The sequence below is a fragment of the Sciurus vulgaris genome, assembly GCF_902686455.1.
Source record: "Sciurus vulgaris genome assembly, chromosome: 15".
In the NCBI taxonomy this organism is placed as follows: domain Eukaryota; kingdom Metazoa; phylum Chordata; class Mammalia; order Rodentia; family Sciuridae; genus Sciurus; species Sciurus vulgaris.
The window spans coordinates 51,062,049-51,067,990 of NC_136476.1; the positions used below are offsets into that span (position 1 = coordinate 51,062,049).

General features: G+C 43.3%; 1 pseudogene across 1 annotated transcript; it reads left to right on the forward strand.

Annotated features, from left to right (window-relative positions):
- LOC306645544 (lipoyl amidotransferase LIPT1, mitochondrial-like) lies at positions 1-1,161 on the forward strand (annotated as a pseudogene). The gene is made up of 2 exons: positions 1-4; positions 125-1,161. The product of its transcript is annotated as a lipoyl amidotransferase LIPT1, mitochondrial-like (transcript).
- The last annotated feature ends 4,781 nt before the right edge of the window (positions 1,162-5,942 follow it).

Here is a 5,942-nt window from a genome sequence, read left to right on the forward strand (position 1 = left end):
ATGGGTAAACTACTTAAAACATGGCGGATGCTAGCTATGTGCACACCCCCAGAGAGCCAAAAAAAAGTGAGCAACACATGCACACTACTGTAATGAGATTCAAGCAGGCTGATCCAATTTTCAGTGAAGAATTGTTTCCAGTTACTTTGTAACCACAAAGGTCCCAGGCAGCTGCCTTTAAAAACACAATAGAAAATGGGCTCATTTTACAGTCAATTTCCAATGATGTATATAAAAATTTGGCTGTAGAAGATTGGATTCATGACCATGTAAATCTAGAAGGCAAGCCAATTCTTTTCTTTTGGAAGAGTTTTCCCTATGTTATAATTGGTAAGCATCAGAATCCTTGGCAAGATTGTATCCTAAATCTGATGAGAGAAGAAGATATAAAACTATCTAGGAGAGAAAATGGAGGAGGAACAGTTTATCGCCATATGGGTATTATCAACTTGACTTTCTTTACAACCAAAACCAAATATGATACAACGGAAAATCTGAAATTAATTATGAGAGTGCTGAATGCTGTCCAACCCCAGCTGGATGCTCAGGCTACCAAAAGATTTGACTTTTTACTTGATGGACAATTTAAAGTCTCAGGAACAACCTCAAAGTTCGACCAAATCATGGCTTATCACCATTGCACCTTATTATGTAGTACTGATGGAACCTCTTTTTCTTCTTTACTAAAGAGCCCTCACCAAGGGATCAAGAGCACTTGATCTTCTGTAGTGAGAAATCTTTTGGCAAAAGATCCTATTCTACCTGCAAAGTACTGATGAATGCTATTGCTGCAGAGCATACTGTTTATCATCAGATTGATAATCACAATAACCTAATAAACCCAACAGATGAAACACTGTTTCCTGGAATGAATAGCAAAGTCAAAGAACTACAAACTTGGGAGTGGATATATGGCAAAACACCAAAGTTTAGTACAAACACTACCATTACTGTGTTCTATAAACAATCACACTTGGAAATTGAAGTATTCATAGATGTAAAGAAAGGAAGAATTGAGATCTGCAATGTTGAAGCACCCAATCATTGGTTACCACTGGAAATATGTGACAAATTAAATTCAGTTTTATTGGTAGCAAGTTTTGCACAACTGAAACTATCATGTTAACAAATATATTACTTAGAAAGTGTCCAGAAGACTAGGAACCACATACTAAAGGAAATGGTGTCTGTGAAGAAAATTAAAGAAATAATGTGATTCCAAGTAACTTTCTTTATACTGACAGTTTCAATGAGAAAATAAAACTTTTTTATTTTGGTAGTGGGGACTGAACTCAGGGGCATTTAACCATTGAGCCACCTCTACAACCCTTTTTTATTTTTTATTTTGAGATAAGGACTCACAAAGTTACTTAGGCTGAGTAAGTTGCTGAGGCCTCTAACTTACAATCCTCCTGTCTCAGACTAGAAGATAAAACTTTTAAATGCATAAAAATGTTCTAAAATTGATTTATGGTGGCATTTGCACCATTTGATAAAGTTATTAAAATCACTGAGTTAGCCAGGTGTGACAGTGCAAGCCTATAATCCCAGCTACTCTGGAGGCTGAGTCAGGAGAATTCCAAGTTCCTCAGGTAATTTAGGAAGAAACTACCACAAACCAGGCATGATGGCACAGGCCTGTAATCCCAATGGCTTGGAAGGCTGAGACAAGAAGATCTCGAGTTCAAAGTCAGCCTCAGTAAAAGCCAAGCACAAAGCAACTCAGTGAGACCCTGTCTCTAAATAAAATACAAAATAGGGCTGGGTATGTGGCTCAGTTTTTGAGTGCCCCTGACTTCAATCCCCAGTACACACACGCACACACACACCCAAAAAAGAAAGAACCTACCACAAAATTTAAAAACTTCCTAAAGGGTTGAGGTTGCGCTCTATGGTAGATCACTCGCCTAATATCAACAAGGCCCTGGGTTCAATCCCCAAAACTGCAAAATAAAAGTAATAATAATAATAATGTGTCATTGAATTGTACATTTGAAAAAAAAGAAAAAGTTCAATAGTATCTGCTGAACTAATAAAGAAACCCAAGATCTTTGGCAGAATGGCCGGGAGGCACTATTTTACACAGGAGACCTTCCCAAGAGATGTACTCCAGAGCTTTTACAAGTCTCCTCGATCCTACATACTTCAAAGGATCCAACTTCCTCTTTCCTGGCTAGGGCCCCAATCCCTGGGACAACCCGGAATAGTCATTTTCTGTTAATTCCCAGCCAGCTAGGCCTGCTGAGGCTTCTCTCTGCAGTCAGGTATCTCTGGGCTTAGAATACGTACCCTGAGACTAGGGACCCAGGCTTGGACTAACCATTGCCTTACCTTGTAGCTTCATACAACTCACCTGAATTTGAGAATCAGTCTCCTATTCTGTATATTGGTAGTAGGATATGGACAGGTGATTTCAGAGGGTTAGATGGGCTGACTCTCTGGTTGCCTAGGATTCTAAACTTCTGTGTGACAGACAGGCAGGTCTACCAGTTGGATATGGGAGATTTAATCAATCCTTCTGTTCACTTAACCAGCAACTATTTGCTGGCAGTTACTGTGTGCCCTGCCCAGGCACTGGGACTCAGTAAGTCTTCAAACCTACTTCCTGATACCTTGCTCTAAACTCTGTGTTGTGACTTCAAAATATTTCTCAACCCCACTTTTGACCTGTGACTTGTTTTTGGTATTACAATCTCTCCCCTTCTCCCTGCCTCTACATTTACCCTCAAACACTCTAGTCCGTCAGACTCAGTACTTAGATGTATGGCTTCTGGCCTCCTGCAAATAGAAGTGTGGGTAAGTGTGTATTCAATTGTGAGTGCACTTGAGTGTGTGTACATGTGCTTAAAGCATACCCCACTGTAAGAACGTGTGTGATTATAAGGATGTGAAGTGGAGTGCGTTAGCCTGTGAATATGGAGGTTCAAGAGTGTGCATGAGTGTATCTAAGTGTGTTTGAGCATCTGAGTATATGACCGAGTAACAGTTGATACCAGAGTCTTAGTGTGTATATATGAAGGTAGATGGGTTGAGTGTGGGGTGCGTGTGTGGTGGTGTAAATGTCTTTGTATGAACATGAAAATACCACCAGTCCTTCATCAGGCACAGGAGCCACACCCTTCTGTGAATGCGGGTACATACATACCTCCAGGGACTGAAGGTGGTTCAGGCTGTAAACACTTAATCCAATAAAGGGATGACTTTGTCCATAGGTCAGGAGTCACTCTCCCCTCCCTACTCCAACATGAAACTGGGGATCCCCCCAGCTGAAGATCACCTCTAGCAGGAAAGTGTTCCCTCAGATTGGGGCCCACAGCCTACCTCCTCCTTCAGGCCAGCCACCTCCTCCCAGTCAACCTTGGCAGGGACCTGAGCAGAGAGAGAAGGATGAGGGTGGTAGCAGACATTCCAGGTGCCTCCTCAGCTATGTAAGGGGGAGGGGGACATCTCCATGGAGATGAGCAATGGACTGTATCCAGATGATTATCAGGGATCCCAGAGTCCTCTCTCCCCTCCCCCAACCTCTCCAAGCTAGGCCTCTTGGATCTGAGCACCACAAGGAAGCCTAGTGAGAGTCCACTGCCCTTCACCAGAGCTTTCAACAAAGGTGGACTGTGTGTGGTGGCCCACGTCCCTAATCCCAGTGACCCAGGTGGCTGAGACAGGAAGATCCCAAGTTCTGGAGATGTAGTTTAATGGTAAAGCACCCCCTAGGTCCAACCCTCAGTACCAAAACAAAACGAAATAAGGTGGAGTGCTGTCTGGTGATGTAGCCCAGAGGTAGAACACTTGCCCAGCACTGCTAAAAGAGAGAAACAAGCCAGGCACAGGCCTGTAATCCCAGTGGCTCAGGAGGCTGAGGCAGGAGGATCAAGAGTTCAAAGCCAGCCTCAGCAATAGCAAGGTGCTAAGCAACTCAGTGAGACCCTGCCTCTAAATAAAATACAAAATAGGGCTGGTGATGTGGCTTGGTGGTTGAGTGCTCCTGAGTTCAATCCCTGGTATCCATGCCCCCAGTCCCCCAAAATAAAGAGAAACATGATGGAGGCTAGAGAGCAGTGGAGGGTAATTGAAACAGGACAGGGAGGTCAAATTAGTTCATCTTCAACCCACTCACAACCCCACCCCATTATCAACCTCAGCTGTCCCATAAGACTCCTGAATGAGTACTCCCTAGGTTCCTGGTGCTTTGGCTATGTGGAGGGATGGGAGACAGCACAGACCTTTCTTTGCTCTCAAAACTGTGTGGATGAAAGTGGCACATGTCTGTAATCCTAGTAGTTCTGAAGGACGAGGCAGAAGAATTGCAAAATTGCAAGTTCAAAGTCAGCCTTAGCAACTTAGTGAGTCCCTAAGCAACTTAGTGAAACTCTGCCTCAAAATAAAAAATAAGCCAGGCATGGTGGCACACACCCATAATCCCAGCACCTCTGGGAGACTGAGGCAAGAGGATTTCCAGTTCAAAGCCAGCCTCAGAACCTGGGGATGTAGCTCAGTTGGTAGAGTGCTTGTCTTGCAAGCACAAGGCCTGGGGTTCAACTCCCCAGCACCAAAAAATAAAAACATAAAAAGGCTGGGGATGTGGCTCAGTGGTCAAGTGCCCCTGAGTTCAATTCCTACTACTCCTCCCCAAAAAATAAAAGAAAAAGGCCTGGGGATCTGGCTTAGGGGTTAGGTGCCCCTGGTTTTACTCCCTAATACCAAAAAAACAAAACAAACAAAAAAACCCTGTGTGGATAAGAACGAGGAAAGGTTTCCAGAGTCATAGTAATTGTGCTGGTTTCTGCCTCCTTATTTTTTTTTTTATTTGTTTTTTTGTTTGTTTTGTTTCTTTTCAGTACTGGGTGTTCAACCTCTGAATTACATCCTCAGCATTTTTTATTTTTTATTTTGAGACAGGGTATCACCAGTTGCCAAGGCTGGCCTTGAAATTGCAATCCTCCTGCCTCAGCCTCTCAAGTAGCTGAGACTATAGGTGCACCCTCCCACACCTGGCTTCTGCCTCTTCTTGTTTGTTTGATTTGTTACTAGAGATTGAACCCAGGGGCACTTAAATCACTGCACCACATCTCCAGCTCTTTTATTTTTTATTTTGAGACAAGGTCTTGCTAAGTTGCTTAGGGCCTCACTTAGTTGCGGAGGCTGGCCTTGAACTTTCTATCCTACTGCCTCATAGTACCCAGCCTCTGGGATTACAGGTGTGAGTCACCACACCCAGCCTCTCTGCCTCATTCTTTTTTTTTTTTTTTTTAATTAAAATATTTTCTTTATTTTTACAGACACATTTTGATTCATTGTACACAAATGGGGTACAACTTTTCATTTCTATGGTTGTACACAATGTATTTTCACGTCATTCATGTAATCATCTCTGCCTCATTTTTGAGAAACTAAAGCAGTATGACAGTGAAACCTTAGGGAGTACTTCCTGATAGGAGGCTGTGAAATAAGAGTAGAAAATACAGATTAAGCTGGATGCAGTATTGCATGCCTGTAATCACAAGTTTGAGGCTAGCCTGGGCAATTTAGTGAGACCCAGTCTCTAAATCTAAATAAGGCTGGGATGTGGCTCGGAGTACAGGGTCCTAGGTTCAATGCCCAGTCCCATTAAAAAAAAAAAAAAAAAATACAGATGGGATTTCGCTTTGCCCTCAAACTTTCTGTAACTGACTCCCTCCCTAACCCTATTCATACTACCCTTAAATGCAAAATTTATCACCACTACTATTCTCAACCCCCATCGCAAGATGACGGGGATACCCAGTTGGGCAATGTGAGTTTTCTGGAGGAGGGTCAGAGTGGGAAAGGGCCTCTGGCATCCAGTTTTCCACACTTGTCTTCCCAGGGAATGCTGACCTCATTAAGTTGGAGGAATTGAGGCTAGACTCCCAGGTGGATTCGGCCCCATGGAAGCGCTGAGTTTCTGGCACAGGAGGGTCCGC